Raw genomic sequence first — 23,294 nt, 5'->3', positions numbered from 1 at the left:
AGAAAAAAAGTCAGGAAATACATAATAACAGTATTTCTGAAATCAATCATAACCAAATTACCCTTTCTGGGTTCTTCACAGAAAGAAAGTTTCTATTGTGCCGTGCACAATCTTACGCTTCAGTTGTCAGAGCAGAATCTCTTAAATGACACATATGAGCAGTCTTTCAAAGTTTTTGTGTTCTTTCCTTATAATCCAGTTTTGTAGGTTCCAGTAGGGTAGCCAAGTAGACACCACTGTTTGCTCTCTCTCATCAACTTCCCTCTGAAAACCACAAAGCAAGCAGGCTGAGAAACCGAACTAAGTGATACAGCACAAAACATTTTCACAAGCTTTTTTCAATGGTTGTGGAGATAGATTTTATCCCAGTAGATTTTATTATGATTATATTTGTTTATACTCAGAATAACTCATTCAAGTCACAAAAGTGAGCTTACCTATGTACTGTATGTTCATCAGTGTGAACTGTGGGCCTGCATCTGGCCGGTGAGAAGTTGAATGTCTGGTTCCATTCTAGTCACAGCCACTCTTCAAACACTGATGCAGATGTTCATCTGTCAATCTTGATCTCATCGGAGTTTTCATGAGTTTCATGCGTGAAAAGGTTTGCTTGCAGATATACGTGCTGCCGAAAAGTGTGGACATCTTCATTGCGTGTTTTTTTTATGTTAGGGTACGTGTCATTTGGGAGGGCGGCATAGAAGTCAATGAGACTGTTGGACTTGAATGCGTCTTTCAGAACATCACAGTTCTGTAACTCGGCCAGCTCAAACTGATAAAAAGGCTGGGCTTCATCAATGTCGGCAACAAAGGGGTTCTGGAAAAGACGGATTTCTTTTGCATGAACATGTAGTTGACGGAATCGCACACTGAACTCCGCCTTCAGCATTTCCAGTGCTTCCACACACTTTTCAGCTGGGAACAGGACCGCTGGGTTCTCTGCAGAAAGGTTTTGGGTAGCAGGGAGATGGGTGAAGTTGTGCTTTTTCACTTGTTCCAAAAGCAGCGCTAGTTTCAACTCAAATGCTTTTATGTGGGAATACATGTCGCAAATGAGATTCCCCTAGCCTTGTAGCTGCAAGTTAAGGCCACTCAGCATTTCCGTCACGTCTGTTAAAAATGTGAAGTGCCACTTCCATTCTGGGTCGATCAGCTCTGGGACCTTTTTGCCTTTTGAATGAAGAAATACGTTAATTTCGGGTAGCAGCTCGTAAAAATGCCTCAAAACTCTGCCGCGGCTCAACCATCGGACCTCTGTGTAGTACAGCACATCTCCGTACGCAGATTCCAGTTCAGACAGGAATTGTTGGAACTGCCTGTGTTTAAGTCCATTTGCTCTGATGAAGTTTATGCATGATACCACAGCCTTCATGACAGAATCCCACTTCAACACGTTGCAGCAAAGCGCTTGCTGGTGAATTATGCAGTGGACTTGTAGAGGGGCGGTGAGACCCCGTTCTTCCATCTCGCAGTTCATGCGTCCTATTAGGCCCCGAGATGCGCCCACCATACAAGGAGCCCCGTCAGTCGTGATGCTACCAAGCTTTGCCCAGTCCAGATCCAACTCTTCCATTGTTTGACATACTTTGTCGAAAATATCCTCCCCCGTCGTAGTGCCTTTCAGACTTTGGAGGGCTGCCAGCTCCTCGCACATCTCAAAGTTTGCGCTAACTCCACGAATAAAAATAAGAAGCTGCGCTGTGTCCTGCACGTCCGTGCTCTCATTCAGTGCTAATGAAAAAAAGTCAAATTCTTTCGTCTTTTGCTGCAGCTGGGCATATACATTACCCCCTATTTCTTCCAGGCGTCTGGTGATTGTGCTCGCCGATAGACTCACAGCATTAAAGACATCTTTCTTATCGGGACACACCTCCTCCACGAGGGGGGCAGGGGGGGTGGGGTCACGTTCACGTTCTGGGCAAAGTGAGGTCGTAGTAGCAAATTTTTTTTTTTTTTAGCGTGGTTCACAATTCAAATCAAAAGAGCTTTATTAACATGAGGAAACATTTCCAGAGATTCAGTCGGGCAGGCACACTACACCCCAGTGTTCTATGGGTGCATTAGTGTCGATCGCGTGGCCAGACTGAAAAATAATAATGCATCTCTAATATTGTTCAGGGGGCCGGGCGTAGTTTGGGGACCACTGTTCTACAGCATCATCATTAATACTGCTCCGCCACCATCACTGCAGCTGACCAATCAGCTTCTGTGACTTCATGTGACACTCTGTGACTCATACTGGAGAAATGCTAAAATGCTAACATGAAGCTAACCTGGGAAACAGTCAAAGTACTGATGATTCTCACAAATTGTGTGTGTTCAGTATGAGATGAGTTTAGTCCTGTGCACAGTTGGACTCCACAGGAGATCTCCTTTATGAAGAAACTGTGAAAGTTTGTCTAACAGTGGGAAGAAATTCAGAGAATATGTGTGGAGCAGAAGCTAAACATAATAATAGAAGAAAAGCAAAAATAATGACCAAAATCCTGCTCTGAGCCATCATTTAAACGTCACTATCAGACAGTAAAGGCTTCCAAAGACCACTCACCTCTCAGACTTAGTTAAAGATGCTCGTGCTTTCCACAGATCAGCTGACCTGGTGGGTCTCCATGATCAGCTTTGTCTCTTAGAGATAAAGGCTGAGACCTTTAGAGCTTAAATTCTCCAGAGCAGCAGGATGTCTGAGGTCTGCAGAAACACAAAAACACAGCAGCTAAAAATAGTTGTTCAAAGAAAATGAGGTGGGAGCTGCTGGTTCCTGAGCTTTGATACTGTATTTGCTTTAGTAGTTATTACTAGTGATGGGTCCAGCAACACTGATGCACGGACGCATGTATCAAACTCGCAGAGCGAAACCTGTATCGGTGCGTGCATCGCTTTAAGAAAAAGTCATGTGATCGATACAGCTGCTGTATCGCTCATTGCCAACGCGCCAAACTGTGATTAAAAGGTACTGCGTCCGCATCTGCCAACAGAATGAGTCGCCACCAAAAAAACACAAAATTACTCTCGCAAAGATAAAAAAAAAATACACATCTCTCCATAACAAAATGGAGCCCGAAAGAAAAAAAAAATATTTCTGCTGTGTGGGATCATTTTGATCTTTTAACTGCAAATAGTTTGTCTGTCTTTGTTTCAGTGTAATCTATCAGAATAGGAAAAACAGCAATGTGACTTGCAGTGTAAATTACTTATTTCATTTTATGCAGGTTAAATGTCGCATCTGTTCTGGTGAGCTTCTTACACAAACAAAAGCACCTCCTCAGTGTTTAGGCATTACAGAGCCAAACATGAAAATGAGACAAACGCACCGAGAATGAACACAGGTCGGCCTATATTGACACTGAACAGCTTTATCATAATTTTTTTTATTATTAATATGTGTTTTATTATTTTGAAATCAAGCATCTAGGAAGACTGTTCTGGACCAGGCAGTCCTGAATTTTATTATAAAGGACTGTCAACCCCTTAGTATTGTGGAGAGAAACATTCCAAGATCAGAGGATCCTTTAACGTACTGGAGGAATAGGAAGACATCTTATCAGAACTTTTTCTACCTGCCTTTACAGTTTTTGTGTACCCCAGCTTCATCTGTGCCCTGAGCTTTCTGTGCTTTCCAAAGCTGGGGAAATGGTGTAAAAAAAAAAAAAAACAATAGACTGAATGCAAAAACATTGGATAAACTTATTTTTCTGAATAGAAATTTATAATAAACTCTGAGTCAATTACATTTAAATGGGTAATATTTAGAGCTGGGCGATAGAACGATAACGATATGTATTGCGAAATAACTTTTTCTCGATAGAAAAATTAAATTATTGCGATAGACCTCATCTCTCTCTTGCTCTCTTAAAAAAAGAAAAGAAAAGAAGAACAGCCAATCCAAATTAAGTAGCGCAGAGCCGAACCAATCACAGCCGCAGCGTCACGTCACGTGACTTATTACATACAGCACAAGTGACAAGCCGCACATGTGTAGTTGTTTGGGAAGCAGCCAGTCGCCGTGCCGCCCCGGTGATGGAGGAAATGAGTGTGCCGACTAGAGAAAAATCAACCGAGAGCGTGGGTGACCAGGTTACCGAAGAGAAAACAAATGATGGTTCCAATGGCGGAGAGATTGTCGAACGGAAGGGCCATAGAAGTTCCATAGTGCGAAGGTATTTCGTAGTGATGTGTCGGTCGCGAACCGGATTTTTGACGTGAACGACGCGAGCCGGCTCCTTATCGCGAGCCGTGGGGTTTTTTTTCTTTCCTTCTCTCACCCTCTCTCTCGCACTTTTTTCCCGCTTCACTCCGCACGCGAGCCTTGTGCTTTGCGCTGGGAAGAGGGGGAGGGGCGGTAGTTACACTCGCAGTAGCACAGGAACAGAGCGGGAGGGAGAGAGAGAGAAAGAGAGCCAGGGACAACAACGTCACATTAGAAAGGTATAGTAATCATCCACAACTATTTTCAGTTGCGGATGATAAAGGATTCAGAAAGTTCAGAAAGCTATACAACAAGGAGAGATTGAAAATTTCCTTTTAGTTCTCAGTTTATTTGATATTGACAAAAGTTAGTTAATTTTGTCTGTTCTTCTGTAAAACAAACTAAGATTTATTTTTAGAATTAATATTTTGTTTCTAAGTGGAATTGACAATTTAGTAGTCTGTTTTGTTTGTTCTATTTTGAAACTTAAATTCTTTAGCGGCTGCCTTTTGTGTAGTTTGCAATATTTGCCTTTATTTATCTGAAAAAGTCTCATGTTCCTTAAGTACATCTACCCTGTTGAACTTATTATGGGAAATAAATATTAAAATCAAGACAAGCTGCTGATTATTTCACATTTTACTTGTGAGCAACGGCACATTTAAATCTTACAAATATAGTTATTTGGCTTATATCGTGATATATATCGTTATCGCCTGAAATGAAAAAAACATATCGTGATATGAAAAAATCTTATATCGCCCAGCTCTAGTAATATTATATTCACAATACTTTCATTTTAATTTTCACTTAATGTCATTCACAGTATATTTTAAAGATGTCTACAATATTTGAAATCTAAAAGATATAAAATGATTCCATGGAAAGCACAATACCTTACAGTGTATACACATATGACTAGGTCATTGAATCAGTGTCTGTTGTGAGTCTCAAGTAAGTTGCTTGCAATGATATTTAAGGTCCAGCAGGTGTCAGTATGGAGCAAAACAGCAACACTGTATCGACACAGTATCGATACAGTTTGGGGAATGTGCTGAAACGCTTCACGAGGCCTCATCTACCCATCACTAGTTATTACCATCACTGCTGTAGGAGCTACATTTAGTCACAACTGATGGTCTTCTTTTAACAATCATTTCTGTGGCTGATGCTGCTGGAACAAAGCTGTTTGAAACCTTTTTGTTCTGAATTTTGGGACCAGAGGAGGAAACAGAAACTCTGTGCAAAGGGTTCAATGGAAGCAGCCAAGCGCTCTAAGTGTCTGCTGTACAGGGATGCTGGTTCAGCTGTGGCTCACCACAGGCCCGATGTCGGCCTCCTGAACTGGTAGTTTTTCTTTGTTTTGGACTTTGATGTTTCTTATTGAGTTTATTTGATTTCACACAGTAAAACTGGGCAATTTTCATGTTTTTATGATAAATGTACGACTTTGATGTGAAACATTCATAGTTTTTTCTCTTGTTGTGTTTGTTTGAAGCTGCTTCCTGTTGGCTTCAGCTGTTTGGAGTTTCCATTTTCTAAACTTCTACACTCTGAACCTTCTTCATCTCTGAACAGATTATGAAAAACTGAATGATTTCAAACACACACTTTGTCTAATAAACTTACACCTTTCATTTTTTATACAGATTGGTGAGCTGTGGTTTGTCAGAGATCAGCTGTGATTATCTGGCAGCAGCACTGAAGTCCAACCCCTCCCATCTGAGAGAGCTGGACCTTAGTGGAAACAACAACCTGCAGGATTCAGGAGTGAAGCAGCTATGTAGTTTTCTGGAGAGTCCAGGATGTAGACTTGAAACTCTGGGGTCAGTCACCATGTTTTGGTTGTGTTGAGATGAATATGATGTGAACGTTGTGGTGACACTAAACTGCAGACATAAGACTGATATTATACTGATCCACACGGAGGATCTTCATGAAGAAGAAGAAGAAGAATAATCCTCCATTGGATAATTCACTGTGAAACTCTAAAACTCTTCATTCCACCTTACAGTCTGTTTGACACTGACATCCGAACCAAAATGGCAGTTTGCTTTACAGATAGCAGTCCAACACAAAACATACACACATCATACAAAACATAGTCCAACATCAAAATCTTCTACACTGCCAGCATGAATGATGGGAAAAGAGAATGAGGAACACTCTGACATTCAGGGTTAGAATGAGATTCATAAAGCAGACTGTGAAGATCAAAGTTGCATTAGATATCTTACATGAATGAGTCAGTGGACATAAGTGGACAGAGCTCATCTGAAGCACTTCAAAGGCTTTAAATCAGCACATTTCTTGTTATTCTTTATGAACTGTGTTTGTTTCTATCAGTTTTCTGTGTAATGATGCTAAGCAGGCTAATAAGATGTGTGGTACACCTGTACAGGTGTTCCACACCTCCACAGATTACGAAACACTGAATGATTTCCGGCACACACTTTGTCTAATAAACTTACTTCTTTCATTCTTTATACAGATTGAGGTTCTGTGATTTGTCAGAGATCAGCTGTGATTACCTGGCAGCAGCACTAAAGTCCAACCCCTCCCATCTTAGAGTGCTGGACCTGAGGGGAAACTACAGTCTGAAGTATCCAGATGTGAAGCAGCTGTCTGATCTTGAGGAGAGTCCAGACTGCAGACTGGAGACTCTGGGGTCAGTAGAGTGTTGGAATGAGTGGATGGTGCTGTCAGTAGTATTGTACTAAACACAGTTAGTATGAAACAAAGATGCAGTGTTTCCTGTAAAGCTGCAGCTTCTCATTTAAGCTGTGAAAGGAGAATGGTGACAGGCTTCAGGATTGGACACAAACACTTCCTGTTTCTGACCTTCATGGTCACCATAGTAACGGGTCACATGCTCTGATCAATCACTGTCAACAGCCAATCAGCTCTCTGAACAAAACAGCACGCAGACCAATGACTGCAATCAGACTGCTCAGAGTTCACAGACCAAGGTTATTCTAATGAATGAAAGTCCAAACTAAACTAGGAGTCAAAAACATTTTAATCCACTTCAATAAAAATCCAAAGGTTAGAAAAAGTGAAACAGCAATTGTTAGAGTGAATTGTTAAATATTTGTCATTTTTATGTTTACCATTTGTACATTGTTTTAACTCTGTGAAAGGAATTCTTTCTTTCTTCCCCTCCCCAGATTCTCGAGGTTCTGGGTGGGGGGCTGAAGTGTTTTTATCACAGGCAACATCCTTGTGAAGGTCTTTTTGATGTTTGGTAGAACTTCCTGCCCTTTGTATGGTTTCACTGTGTTATCTATGGTAAACCATACATTGGGTGTGGGGGAGACTACCCTCTCTATGACCAAGGATGTTCCTCCTGCTTTATGTTTTATGACCTTTTGATCAGCAGGAGGACACACACACACACACACACACACACACACATTCTTGCATACACATACATACAGTGCCTTGTCTTTGTAACCAAAGGGGGTTGCGAGGAGAGGTATTATGTAAACTATTGTTTGAAGTTTGTCAATAAAAGCCAGCGAGAGGAGGCCATCGTCGGGGTCATTCGTAATGAGCTGAGATACCGACGAGGCCTTCCTTGCAAGTAAACGATCGATCGCTGTTGCCTTGTTTTTCTTTCACGGGAATAAGTCCTGGATACAGCGGGGTCTGAGTTTAGACCCAACAGCAATGAGTACTAGTACAGTCCCAGCACTCAAGTCCCTGCTGCTCTTCATACTGGATGCGCTGCATCACTGACTGACAGCTGATGAAGAGTTTCTGGAAACACTTGTTTATCGCCTCTGCTCTTCCTTCTTCTCTCTGCAGGTGGGGGCGCTGGTAAACAGGACGGTGTGTGTGCTGAGAGAGGATGAGTTGTGTCCTGATGATCCAGAGCGGTTGAAGCAGCAGCTGCTTGTGTGTAGAAACTCTCTGACTGGGCCATGTTACTGGGAGATGGAGTGGAGAAGAGAGCTTCATCCAGCAGTGAATGACAGAGGAATGAGAAGAAGTGCAGATCACTGTCAGTCCTGCAGCATGAACTGCTCTGAGAACAGCTCCACTGTCAGACACAATGTAGAGTCCAGCATCATCCCTGTGTGTCCCTCTAGATCTGACAGAAGATCATCAGTGTATCTTGACTGCTCTAGTGTTGTTTTGTCCTTCTACAGTCTCTGCACAGTAGATGAATCAGTGCTTAATGTTTAATGTAGATACTAATGATCAATAAATGTGCCAGTTGGAATCAAAGGAATGATTCGGACTGAATCTGTTCCTGCTTTTCTCTCATGTGGATCCGATCCAGATTTCCAGCTTCTGCCCTCCGCCTCAGATTAGTCACCCAGCACAGCAGTATTCCCATTGAAGCTCACTTTTCCCACCTTTAAAGGAGCCTCAGACACACCTGGAAACATGGATCCGAGAAGTGAGATGAGACAAAGAACAAAGAGCTTCTCGTCTGTGACTGAAACCTTTGAATCAGACTCATTTTTAATCTTTGCTCTTAAACTGGGCAGTGATGCAGCTTTGAACACAGGAGACTCACCTTTGACCTTTAAATGACCTTGTGACCTTTCCTCCAGCGCCACCCTCAGTCCACAAACAGCGTGTGATGATTAACTGAACTGATCAATAGTCCAGAAGTTTCACAGACTCGATGCTGCACTTTGATTAAAAAGAGCTTTTATTTTTACGAGGAGGGTATATGTGTCTTCCTGTCACTGCTAGTGTGACATTAACCTTTTAAGACCAGTCAGAGTGGGCACACTCCATTTTGCTAATTTTTAAATCCCTGTAGAATTGCAACCACTTAATACGTTGGAATAGACGTCAGTGCGAACAATCGTATATCCGCCATTACCTGCCTGGAACTGGAAGTGGCGTGATTTTTACCTTCAGGGCCTTAAAAGCCTATACTGGTGTTTTTAAAATTCATGTTTGACTTTGTTTTTTTATGCTTTTCTGTAGTTTCTGCGATGCTTAGAACTCAAATTGTACTGCTGAAAATAGTTTATTTTGATGCATATCCTGTTTGTTTTGCAATTTTGCATAATATTTATTTTCGTTTTTCCTGCAGTATATAAAAATTGAGGTGTATCTCAAAAATAAAACTATGAAGACACAAAATAAATTTCCTGTGGTGGGAAATTATTTTGTTCAACTTTTTTGTATTTACAGTTTTGAGGGATAAGCCTCTTAAATTTCTCTAAATAGAAATATATGTTAAAAAAAACGATTTCCAATTTTTGATAGTTTATTGCACGTTTTTGCAATTTATGTAATTACTATGCACTTAATGCATACATATTATTAAAATTTGGGCTATAATGGTTGTATTGATGTATATCAACTTGAAATGCTCCCAAAAATGGCACTACAACATGTAAAAATATAATATAAGCTCTGGCGGACTTGGTTCTATGGTAGGTCTTAAAGGGTTAAATTACACAATTGAAAGGATATGTGTATTGTTTGTGTATTTATACACAAATGCATTCCATCCATTCGCTTATCCTTTCCAGGGTTGCGGGGGGTGCTGGAGCCTATCCCAGCTGTCATAGGGCGAGAGGCGGGGTACACCCTGGACAGGTCGCCAGTCTGTCGCAGGGCCAACACACAGGGACAGACAACCATTCACGCTCACATTCACTCACACATTCACACCTAGTGACAATTTAGATTATCCAATTAACCTATCCCCTCAAACTGCATGTCTTTGGACGGTGGGAGGAAGCCGGAGTACCCGGAGGGAACCCACGCAAACACGGGGAGAACATGCAAACTCCACACAGAAAGACCCCGGCCTGATGGTGGAATTGAACTCAGGACCTTCTTGCTGTGCGGCAACAGTGCTAACCACCGTGCCGCCCTCATATACATTCCAATAATTTGGAATGTATATGAGGTAAATGTAAATGAACAGGTAAATGAAAATTAATTAAAATCTATTATTTTAAATTAAATTATAAATCATATACATTCCAATAATTTAAAATAATAGATTTTAATTAATTTTCATTTACCTGTTACTACCACACACCAAATCCAGTCATTGGTAGTTCCTGGCCTGTGTAGCCGCTAGGTAACAAAAGCTAACCACTGCCCCTAGCATCCTGGAGCACTTCCGTTTTGTTTGTACATGTTTTGGAGGTTTCACGTGCTTCGGAATTTGTATGTGCTTCGGAATTGGCGAGTGCTTCAGAATTTGTAAATGTTTTGGACTTTGCATGTGTTTTTGAGTTTGTACATGTTTTGGAGTTTGTACCTGCTCTGGATACTTCTGTGTGTGAAGTATGCGACACACACACACACACCGACTTTGCTCGCGAACAAGTGTTTATTTATAATAATAATGCACCGTGACAGCTTGTTCCGGTCCAGCCAGCCTCCTGATCGACTCTGCCGTCACTATATAGACACACAGAAGGAAGACACTCATGACACAATCGCTCACCTGCCTACTGGTACCACCCCCCTGAGCTCACCACTCCACCCCTCCCCTGCAGCTACGTCAGGGACCACACCTCCGCCACACACCCCCACCGCCTGACTGAGGCCGGGGAGCCGTCCGGTCGAAACTGCAGCGGGGCATGGTCTGAGCAGAGGGTGAATGAGCGCCCGAGGAAATAATGGCGAAGGGAGTCGACCGCCCACCGGATAGCCAAGCACTCTTTCTCCACAGTACTGTACCGCCTCTCCCGCTCGGACAGCTTCCGGCTAATGTAGAGCATGGGCCGGTCGACCCCCCGTACCTGCTGGGACAAAACAGCCCCCAGCCCTCTGTTCGAGGCGTCAGTCTGCAGAACAAAAGGGAGGGAAAAGTCAGGAGTGTGGAGCAGCGGCTCTCCACAGAGAGCTTTCTTCACCTGCACAAACGCTGCCTGGCACGGCCCCGTCCACTGGACCAGATCCGGAGCACCCTTGCGGGTGAGATCAGTCAAGGGGCTGGTCAGCTCCGCAAACCCCGGCAAGAAACGGCGGTAGTAACCCGCCAGCCCCAGGAACTGTCTCACCTCCTTTTTCGTCTTGGGGCACATGGGCAGGATGCTAGAGTATGCTAGAGCCGCCATCTTCTCTACCTGAGGACGCACCTGCCCACCCCCCAAGTGGTACCCAAAATACTGAACCTCCCTCCGTCCAACCGCACACTTGTTCTGGTTGGCTGTGAGCCCCGCCTGCCTCAGGGACTCCAGGACTGCGCCCACCCACTGCATATGCTCCGCCCAGGTGTCACTATGGATGACCACGTCATCCAAGTAGGCGGCAGCATACGCAGCGTGGGGACGTAGCACCCGGTCCATGAGGCGCTGAGAGGTGGCTAGGGCTTTGAACAAGCTGAACGGAAGCGTAATGAACTTGTACAAACTGTACGGAGTGGAGAAGGCTGTTTTCTCCTTGGACTCTGCAGATAAGGAAATCTGCCAGTAGCCTCAGGTTAAATACAGTGTCGTGAAAAAACAAGCCGTGCCTAACTGGTCCAGGAGCTCATCGACCTGCACAAGCATCAAACTGTGACACCTCATTCACTTTGCAATAGTCGACACAGAACCGTATAGACCCATCCTTCTTCACCACGAGAACGATGGGGCTACACCAGGCGCTGTGCGACTCTTCTATTACTCCCATCTTCAGCATTTCAGCCAATTCCCTCTGAACGAGTTGCCTTTTGTGTTCAGGGAGCCTGTAGGGCCGTGAACGCACCGTCATGCCAGACTGTGTTTCAAAATGATGCTCAATGAGAGACGATCGTCCGGGCAGGGGGGAGAACACGTCCAGAAAGTGCTGTTGCAACGCGGCAACATCCGTTCTCGGGGCCTGTGTGAGATGGTCATCACATTGGTGGGAGGTGGGAATGATTTCCCTCTGGCCCCAACTCATCTCTCTCCTTAACCAGACTCACCAGAGAAGCAGACTCAGCCTCCCTCCATGCTTTCAGGAGGTTGAGGTGATAAATCTGCGTGGCCTCTCCCATGTCCAACCGTGCAACCTCATAGTCAACGTCCTCCACTCGCCGTGTGACTACAAAGGGACCTTGCTGTAACACTCATGTGTTTCAAATACTCCAAGATCAAAAGGTACTTCACCCAAATTTGATGCAAAAGAGCTCAATGATTTGGACCAGTAGGTTTGGCTATGTACCGGAGAGGCAAACTGAATGAGACTCAGGCAACTGTGAGTTTTGAAAAGTGCCGGCTTTGTATTTTTCTTTTCACCCAGAAAACAAAAGAAAAGAAAATATGACAAACATACAAAACATCGCAAATAAAAGTGTCTCTTTTTGGTACCAGTATTTTCCTCAGTGACAACCCTGTGGCACAATCACAGTAATCACTTTAAATAAAGAAACCTTACCTGGGTGCACCCTTCTAAATGTACAAATTCACGTTCAAAATGAACCACAATCTCAATTACCAAAATCCAAATGGCAACATTTGTTTGCAACTTCATAGACTTTGTTAACAAATTGCAACAACCATTAAGCTGGAAAAGTGGATCCAACCGTCCACACCCACTTCCCTTCCTGTTCGTGGGATGTATAGAGTCCGTAAAAAGTCCTTAAAATAAACCGTCCGTAAGTCCAGGGGGATGTGTGTGAAGAAGGGGGACAACAAGTTCAAAGTGGCGTGGTGTGTTTTTGTTTTGTTGCAGCTGGCCTACCACACTCCGCTGTGCAGTACAGAATTGAGTCAATTGGTCCATCAACGGGGTTGGATTGCCATCAATTACAGGATCCGTTGCAATGCATCAAAAGGAAGATACAAAGGGAAACAAAAAAAACCTGACCTGTCAACGACAGTGTCATAGGACATATTAAGTTGTCATATAATCACAGTTCAAAGTCCTATCACCTAAAATGTATTATTTGCAACGTTAGACATGTTACAAATTGAAAATAAACAGTAAAACACACACTGTGCATTTGCTTCAAATGCTGTTTTTTCAGTAAATTGAATAAAGTTTTCCACAAAATATTTTTAAACAATTATCTAATAAACACTGGAACATTTTGCTTGCAAAGAACTCATGAAAAGCGCAGATAAACAATGAACTATTAAAATACTTTGCTCACCGATCTCAGAAAAGAAAGACAGAGCAGCGTGAGATGGCGCAGGAATGATGTGTCACAGTCCTGGGTTGGTTCGACCCAGCATTTTGAGTTTCTTATGTGTTGGTTTATTTTTGCATTAGTTCGTCTCTGGTGATACTGTTTTGATTATAATTATATTCTGTTTCTTTAGCTATCCGATGATGATTATGATGATTATTATTGTTTGAGTTCTATGTGTTATATTCAGCCTGCCTTTGAGTCTGCGTCTGTGTCTCTGTCTGTCTATGGTGTCACCCCATCTGTTTGTGAATCTGTCTGTTTAGTTCAGCGTCTTGTCCGGTTCCCCGTGTCTGAGTTTCCTGTTTTATTGTGAAGGTCTGTGTCTTATGTGAGTGTGCTCAGTTTACGTTTCCCCTGTCTCGTCAGCTGCGATCTCTCCCAGGTGTGTTCCCCTCCTGTCTCTCATCCCTTGATTACTGCCGTGTATATATAAGCCCTGTGTTTCCTTTGTTCTCTGTCGCGTCGTCAGTGTCTACTCACCCTCAGTTTCCGCTGTGTGTTCTGTTACCTGTTTTTGCCTGCCTGTTAATTTATATTTTCCAGTTTAGTTAGTCTTCTGTTTGATAAGCAGCCTGCAATAAAGCAGTTTATTCTGAGTTTACTTTCGCTTCTGTGAGTCCTGCATTTTAGGTCCTTTCTCTCTGCCTGCCTGCACATAGCCATGACATGATGAAATGGCGTCGTCTCTAACTCCCGACCTTCGTCGACCAAACAATGCAAAAGGAACCAGCTAGTTACTTGTCTTAGCAGTACACATACAATAAAATGATCTTTCATAAGCAGCGAGTGCCAACTCTCCCGTTTATATTACTTTTTTCCATACCTCGTTTCAGTAAATCGGCGTGTCTTTTTCCTCACTAGCGTGCTCATCGAGGGAGAGAGGAGGAAAAGCCTGTGCTCTCTCAGACAGAGATGGCAGGCGGGGCCCTGCACCACGTTTCAGCAGCTCATTGGCTTAGAGCAACTCATGTCTACTTCGGAGCAGTTAACTCTTTAACTGCTGCACCTATGGCTTATTCACTACAAACGGAGTGTACTGCTAAGATTAATGGTCCTTTTTTTATTTTTGATATATTTTATCCAAGCCATCCTTAAATATGGGTTACATTGCCATTTGGCGAGTAACTTTGAGCTAGAAGAAGGGAGTAATACAAGTACTTTGTCTGCCTGAGTAAAGTAAGTAAATTGCCTGAGTCTAGCCCCTCTGTTATACAGGTGCTGCTGACGCTAATAATGCACTGTGACAGCTCGTTCCGGTCCAGCCAGCCTCCCTATCGACTCTGCAGTCACTGCATAGACACACAGAAGGAAGACACTCATGACATAATCGCCACCACCTGTGGCTCACCTGCCTCTCGGTACCACCCCCCTGAGCTCACCGCGCCACCTCTCCCCTGCAGCTACGCCAGGGACGACACCTCCACCACAACGTGCTTTGGAGTTTGTACTTGTTTTGGAGTTTGTATGTGCTGTGGGCCATTCAGTCCTTATAGAACTTTTGCAAGAGCTTGGTCCACAAAGCCACCAATAAGTCGGTGATGGGCTCCGCCAGGGCTGTCCTTTGTCACAGATTCTGTTCATAGAATCTGTGACAAAGGACAAAATTTCTAGGCTGAGCAAATTGGTGGTCTCAGCAACTCATCTCTGCTTTTTGCAGATAATGTGGTTCTGTTGGCTTCATCCGGTGATGGTCTCCAGCTTGCCTTGGAATGGTTTAGAGCCATGTGTGAAGTGGTGGGAATGAGAATCAGCGTCTCCAAATCTGAGGCCATGGTCCTCAGCCAGAAAAGGGTGGAGTGCCCACTCCGGATCAGGGACAAGTTCCTGCCACAAGTGGAACAGTTTAAGGATCTCAAAGTCTTGTTCATGAGTGACGGGAGAAAATGTCACTCCTCTCACATCATGCATGAAAACTTTGCTCCTCTCCCTCTGTTTTATTGTTGTCATGTGACTGCCCAAAAGAAAAATAATACGATGGCTGGGAGGAAGAGTAGCATGCTGTAGAATATTTTACTGCTTTAAATCAAAACTGTGACAGTGTCCAAACCTCAGTCTTACAGAAAATCTGCAGAGCGAGATGGAGCTGAAGCTTCAAGTTAAAAAGCAGCAGAAACCAGAAGAAATTAGAATTTTTGTAAACAGGAGTGGACCAAAATCCCCCCTTAGGTGTGACCAAACCACAGGAACTGCTTTACTACTGAGCTCACCAACAAGAGTTTCTTCACCAAGTTCTCGAGAATGGTTTGGTGATCAAATACGTGTTTTACTAAATGGCATGCAAATTAATTTATAATTTTTATGTAATGCATGTTTTTCCAAAATTTTAGTTGATATTCTCTTTCATTAAAGTAAAAATATAAAAAATATTCATTTTTCACTTTTTTGTAATTGAATAAAATTCAGATCAAACTCTAATCCTAGCTCCTAGCGGAAATTACTTATGGTGCAGAAGAGCAGTGTTCTGTCATTTGAGCAGCCAGTTTTAGTATCCCATTAAATAACACCACAACGTTACACACCACCAACACCACACTTGCCTCTGAAGGCCTGTGACATCTTGCCATCAGATTGAGTTTTTGCACCTCAAAACCTTGTCTTTAACTGCTAAAAGGTCTCACAAAACAGAGAAGCAGCCTAGCCCTGGCAGCCTTCTCTCTGTGAGGTGTGTCATGTCAGAGGCCAGAGCTCTGTGAAATGCTTAATTCCTTAAATTGGAACCGTTGCCAGTTTTCAGTCCTGAGTATTTATATTCTGTGGGGTATGAAACATTTTCTTTATTTAACATTTCTAGATGAGCCCCATATATTCTTCTCTGATAGTAATATATAAACTCTACCCTAGCACATCATTTGCAGTACAGATGGCTTTTAAGCTGAATTTATGACTCAGTAGGGAGAACCTGTTCATAGTCCACTGACATTCCACAGGATGGCCTGCTTAGTACACATAAAGAATGTACTATGGCCGGTCTGTGGGACATTCTTGCTTCTGCTTTTTTTAGTCTTACAGACAGCAATGGAAAAGATAAGCTAAGCTAATAATAATAATAAGATTAATAATAATAATGGATTGCATTTATATAGCGCTTTTCGGGGCCCTCAAAGCGCTTTACAATTCCACTATTCATTCACTCTCACATTCACACACTGGTGGAGGCAAACTACAGTTGTCGCCAGAGCTGCCCTGGGGCAGACTGACAGAAACAAGGCTGCCATATCGCGCCATCACCTGACCATCACCAGTAGGGTTAGGGTATATGAAAAAAACACCCAGCTTGCCGCTGTGGGCAGTTTTATCCTTCAAGCTCGGGTCCTCTACCAGAGGCCTGGGAGCTTGAGGGTCCTGCGCAGTATCTTAGCTGTTCCCAGGACTGCGCTCTTCTGGACAGAGATCTCCGATGTTGTTCTCAGGATCTGCTGGAGCCACTCGCCTAGCTTGGGAGTCACCGCACCTAGGGCTCCGATTACCACAGGGACCACCGTTACCTTCACCCTCCACCTCCTATTGAGCTCTTCTCTGAGCCCTTGGTATTTCTCCAGCTTCTTGTGTTCCTTCTTTCTGATGTTGCTGTCATCCGGAACCGCTACATCGATCACTACGGCCTTCTTCTTCTGTTTGTCTACCACCACTATGTCTGGTTGGTTAGCCACCACCATTTTGTCCGTCCTTATCTGGAAGTCCCACAGGATCTTAGCTCGGTCATTCTCCACCACCCTTGGGGGCGTCTCCCATTTTGACCTCAGAACTTCCAGGCCATATTCGGCACAGATGTTTCTGTATACTATGCCAGCCACTTGGTTATGGCGTTCCATGTGTGCCCTGTTTTATTTATTGTTATCCACTTGACCCTTACTTAATTTCCATCTGAATTTTCAGACTTTTTATCTTATATAGCGCTCAGTTGTGATAAAATAATTATAGTGCGTGATTTTGACATCCATGTTCAGGCTGAAAACAATATTGGACACAGTTTGTCATGGTCCATCAGTCCTCGATGCACTGGCTCACTGTTTTTTTTTTCTTTCTCTTTATTAAGCACTCTATCTGCGTTTGCGCACAACTTGATAGGCTCATGGATCATCGGGCCAAGCCGATTGGAGGAGCTGCGCTGGAAAACCTTTGCCTTGAATGAAGTGAGTCTGGCCATGGGAGGATGTCTGTAGTGTGGCAAAAAAGATAATGATGTTGTTGCCTTCCCTGTCTCGCCAAGAGGTCGAGCCCAACAGTAACAGTAGACATACTGGTGGTCAAATTAAACAGGAATACATCCCTAAAAAGACTCAACATTCACAACCACTCAAGCATTCCGGTGGAACAAAGTTTCAGAATTTATTCATAGATTCTTCTGCTAAGACTCTCCCTGTGCATTGGCAAATTTTCACACTAAATGACACACGGCGCTTAGATGTTGTAATTAGAACTCAGCCTTTCTCTGTCTCTATCTCCTGAACAATTAGTTTCTTTTGAAGCACTTCACAATCCCTTGGGCTTTGGACACCCATGAATCCTATCATAGACTGGAGGGAAATTTAAAACTGCCGGCTAAGGGTAAATGTAAATTCAGTAAAATTATAATTCACATTGGCAGTAATGACACTCAGTCACATCAATTGGAAATAACTAAAATTAATATTGAATCGGTGTATAACTTTTTCAAAACAATCTCAAACTCTGTAGTTTTCTCTGGTCCCCAATCAGACCAGGAAAACAATGGGTCCAAAAAACAATGTGGGCTTTATAGATGAACTTTCTGGAGGAAACCTGGTCTTGTTAAGAGAGACAGCATCAGTCCATCTTTGGATGGAGCAGCTCTCATTTCTAGAAACCTGGACAAATGTATTAATCCCAACCCCTAACCCCATCCCCTTAGAGACTGTCAGCTACCAAACAGAAAAAAAATAAACCAGTGACTGTGTAAATTTAAATGAATCCACACGCCAGAGTCACGCTAATTATCAGAAACCTCATGGCGTTGGCCGATGGGGCTGTTTCAGCAATTTTCCACACCAGCCTATTAATCAACCAAAGACCAAAGACCCAGACAGACTAAGCCTGATGCTTAACCTTGTCCACCCCTGTTGAAAAACCAAAAAGCAGTCTTATTTGTGATCATCTATCTTCCACGTGGACAATAGATTGCTAGGTCTGATTTCTCAGACTTTTTATACGATTTAGTGCTCACCTAAGCTCAAAAATAATTATTGTGGGTGATTTTAACATCCATGTAGATGCTAAAAGGGACAGCCTCATCCTGGAATTTGATCTATTTTTAGACTCAATTGGGTTCTCTCAAAATGTGAACAGTAATGGGGAGTAGGGATGGGTATCGAAAACCGGTTCTTGTTGAGAACCGGTTCCCACTGTTTCAATTCCTTGGAATCGTTTGCCATTTTTGCAAACGATTCCCTTATCGATTCCAGTCACCCCGAATGACGTCACCACGTTGCGGAGCATCATTTACCTGGCAGGAAACATGGCGGCTCATACGCTCAAAAGTTTGTTTATACTTTACGAGAATGGATGACAACAGGGCAACTTGCAGTACTTGCAAAGTAGATATTTCACTTAAGGGAGGAAACACAACGAATCTGCAAAAGCATTTGCTCACAAAACACGCGATGACCTTAAATGAATGTCGTGTTTTTAATTCTGCTCCGGACTCGTGAATCTGAACTCAGCAGCAGCAGTAATGTTTGCGCGTCCTCTCCCGTTAATGTGGCAGGTAAATAATCAACTAACAGTGCATATTATGTTAGCGCGATCTGCTTTATTACAAAACCTGCCATTACTGTGCATTTAGGTGACCGTGATGAGAGAGACAGACAGAGTCTGGCTGGCTCAGATGCTGGCAGTTCTCGCTGCAGTCTACTGGTAGCGTCTCCTTTCAGGCCAGGATAGACGAATGTCACCGTGCAGTGACTAAGTTTGTGGTAAAAGGCTTGCACCCATTTGCCACAGCAGATGCCCCCAATTTTCGGTAAGTGAATGTGTTTAATTGTAGGCAGGGACATTACTGGATATTCTTGTGTAATAGCTACAGAATAATTTATGTTATAGTACAGAAGAATATTTATTTTATTATTTTACATTTACATTTTTTTTTTCCTGGGGACCCTGTGACACCCCATTGAAGGCTGGTTCTCTTGAGATCTCACTGTTGGGTTTGTAAGGCCATGTTACTCCTAAATTTCTATCTTGTTCAAAGAGAAGATAAAAACAAAGTTCTAAGCTAATCGACCTTAGTGTTCTCCTTTTTCAAAAGAATCGATAAGAGAATCGATAAAGAATCGAATCGTTAAACAGAATCGAAAATGGAATCAGAATCGTTAAAATCTTATCAATACCCATCCCTAATGGGGAGTAGACTTCATCACAGAGAATGTCTTACTGAAAGTGCTGTAACTGAGTTTAAGAATAAAATCCATCAACTGTTAGCATCTTCAATGCCATGTACCAACACAGAGCAGAGCAGCTACCTGAAAACTATTCTAACAGAGGTTGATTGTCTTGTTATATTTTACCTTTTCAGTACGTATGGAAAAATAGTTTGCTGCTTTATAAGAAAGCTAGAACAGCTTACTATTCATCATCGATTGAAGAAAAAGGAACAACCCCAAGTTTCTCCTCAACACTGTAGCCAGGCTGACAAAAAGTCAGAGCCCTGCCCTTAGGCAGTATCATGAAAGGGATAAGCATAAATTTTCACTGCTATGCAGATGACAAAACTTTATCTTTCAATAAAGCCAGATAAGACACACCAATTAGTTAAACTTCAGGAATGTCTTAAAGACATAAAGACCTGGATGCCCTCTAATTTCCTGCCTCCTAATTTAGATAAAACTAAAGTTATTGTATTTGGCCCTGAAAAGAATAGAAACATGGTATCTATTCCTACTCTCAATGGCATTACCTTGGCCTCCAGTAACACTATGAGGAACCTTGGAGTCATTTTTGGAGTCATTTTTGACCAGGACATGTCCTTCAGTACACATATTAAAAAAAATACGTATAACTGCTTTTTCAATTTGCGCAACATCTCTAAAATTAGAAATATCCTGTCTCAGAGTGACCCTGAAAAACTAGTTCATGTATTTGTCTGTGAAGGTTCTCAGTCATCCAGGTCATCGTAGTCAAAGGAGTTTGCGAAGAAAAGCATCTGGACTTCTTTAAGTTGCTTGAAGACGTTTCACCTCTCATCTGAGAAGCTTCTTCAGTTCTAAGGTCAAATGGCCGAGAGTCCCAGATTTAAACCCAGTGGGAGTATCCCCCCAAAGAGGGACAAAGGACCCCCTGGTCATCCTCTAATCACATGAGCCAAGGTGTGAAAGCGGGTGTGGGACCTAATCAGCCAGGGTTTCGGGTGAGCTCATTGTGAAACCTGGCCCCACCTTGTTATGTGAATTCCTGAGGTCAGATGGCCCAGGATGTGAGTGGGCGTTAAGGCGTCTGGGGAGGGAACTCAAAGTTCATGCATTTATTACTTCTAAGTTGGACTACTGTAATTCATTATTATCAGGATGTCCTAAAAACTTGCTAAAAAGCCTTCAGTTATTCCAAAATGCTGCAGCAAGAGTACTGACAGGGACTAGAAAGAGAGAACATATTTCTCCTGAATTGGCTTCCCTTCATTGGCTTCTTGTTAAATCCAGAATTGAATTCAAAATCCTGCTCCTCACATACAAGGTCTTAAATAATCAGGCCCCATCTTTTCTTAATGACCTTGTAGTACCATATCACCCTATTAGAGTACTTTTCTTTCGCACTGCAGGCTTACTCGTTGTTCCTAGAGTATTTAAAAGTAGAATGGGAGGGAGAGCCTTCAGTTTTCAGGCCCCGCTTCCATGGAACCAGCTTCCAGTTTGAATTCTTCTCGAATACAATATGAGGTTCTTGAATAATCAAGTCCCATCCAGCAGGTTTCTTCCTTTAACAGGAAGAAACGGGCTGGAGGATTCTTTGAATTTAAAGGGAGTTTTTCCATCCAACTGTCGCCAAAGTGCTTGCCCATAGGGGGTCATTCATTGTTTTTCTCGATATGTATTATTGTAGGGTCTACCTGATAATATTAAGTGCCTAGGCACTGAGTAAATAAAATTGAACTGAACTGAATATGGTCACTCTATCAAACTGCTACGTGTTGTGGCTATGCCCTCTAGCCACATCTCCCGTTTAATTAAACACAAATGAAGGAAAGTACCAGTAAATACCCATTACCTTTGCTCTCTTCTGCTTTTAAATGTTTATGGGAGGTTACCATTTTCTCCAAGCTGGATGTGTACAATGCTTGCTTAAAATAAGGGTATGAGTAGAAGACAGCCCTGCACCTTGGTCACTTAAAGTTTTAAAGTGCTACAAATGGTTTTGTGTCCTGTTGCCGTCAATAGAAAGCAGGTCCAACAATTCCTTGTTTTTGAAAATTTCTACTCCTAGTTCATTTGCATCCATCCATCCATCCATTTTCTTCCACTTATCCAGGGCCGGGTCACGTGGGGCAGCAGCCCAAGCAGAAAAGCCCAGACCTCCCTCTCCCCAGCCACCTCCTCCAGGTTTTCCGGGGGAACACCAAGGCATTCTCAGGCCAGCCGAGATATATAATCTCTCCAGCATGTCCTGGGTCTGCCCCTGGGCCTCCTCCCAGTGGGACATGCCCGGAAAACCTCGTCCAGGAGGTGCCCCGGGGGCATCCTTGTCAGATGCCTGAAGCACCTCAACTGGCTCCTTTCGATGCAGAGGAGCAGCGGCTCTACTCTGAGCCCCTCCCGAATGGCCGAACTTCTCACCCTATCTCTAAGGCAGGTCAGCCACCCTTTGGAGGAAACCCATATCCGATGGTTGTATACTCCATCTCGTTCTTTTGGTCACTACCCACAGCTCGTGACTATAGGTGAGGGTAGTGGCGTATGTCCACCGGTAAATTGAGAGCTTCGCTTTTACGCTCAGGTCTCTCTTCACCACAAAGAAGAGAGACCTGACTCGATCCCCGACTACCAAGACTGGTTCACTTGCAGTTCAGCAAAATTATCCTAATCTTATACCTTGCAAAGTAACATTTCAATGGACCTCCTATACCCAAGAAGTGTTTTATAAATTATATAGCTTCATGAAGCCTGATGGAAGCTGTCCTATTTTATATGGAAGCAAAGAGGGTTGAGGAACCAGGGCACCCTGACGAGAAGTGGGCTACTGGAACAAGAAGGCATCGGTGGGAAAGAGACAAAAACAGGGCGTTGTTGGAATGCTACTATGCAAGTAACCCTGGCGGAAGGGGTTACATGAATAGGATGAGGGACCTATGGATTCTTCGATACCCAACATCCACAATGACAGCGAAACAACTAGTAGCTCAGTGTTCCAACATTCGAAAGAAGGCACTGCTCTCACAGCTAGAGATTGACGAGGCACAACGTAAATGCTACGGCAAGGGGGAGCCAGGACGCCAGGTCAGGGGGGAGATATCAGTGTTAGTGTGAATTGTTAAATGTTGTCATTTTTATGCTTAAATGTTGCCATTATGGAATTCACAGAAAGTGAAATTCCTTTCTGTGAAATGAATTCCACTGTCCCCCTCCCCAGATTCTCAAGGTTCTGGGTGAGGGGCTGTAGTCTTTTATTACAGACATCCTTGTGAAGGTCTTCTTGTGTTGAAAGCTTCCTGCTTGTATGACCCTTTTGGTCATCAGGAGGTCACACACACACACACACACACACACACACACACAGACCTCTCTGCATCGAATCATATCTGTTATTAATCTCTGTCTCTCTTCCACAGCATGTCTTTCATCCTGTTTTCCTTCTTTCACCCCAACCGGTCGCAGCAGATGGCCGCCCCTCCCTGAGCCTGGTTCTGCCGGAGGTTTCTTCCTGTTAAAAGGGAGTTTTTCCTTCCCACTGTCGCCAAAGTGCTTGCTCATAGGGGGTCATATGATTGTTGGGTTTTTCTCTGTATTTATTATTGTGCTATCTACTGTACCATATAAAGCACCTAGAGGCGACTTTTGTTGTGATTTGGCGCTATAT

Source organism: Oreochromis niloticus, linkage group LG3 (assembly GCF_001858045.2).
Source record: "Oreochromis niloticus isolate F11D_XX linkage group LG3, O_niloticus_UMD_NMBU, whole genome shotgun sequence".
Lineage (NCBI taxonomy): Eukaryota > Metazoa > Chordata > Actinopteri > Cichliformes > Cichlidae > Oreochromis > Oreochromis niloticus.
The sequence above is the reverse complement of the archived record's forward strand: the minus strand, read 5'-3'. Positions refer to the sequence as shown.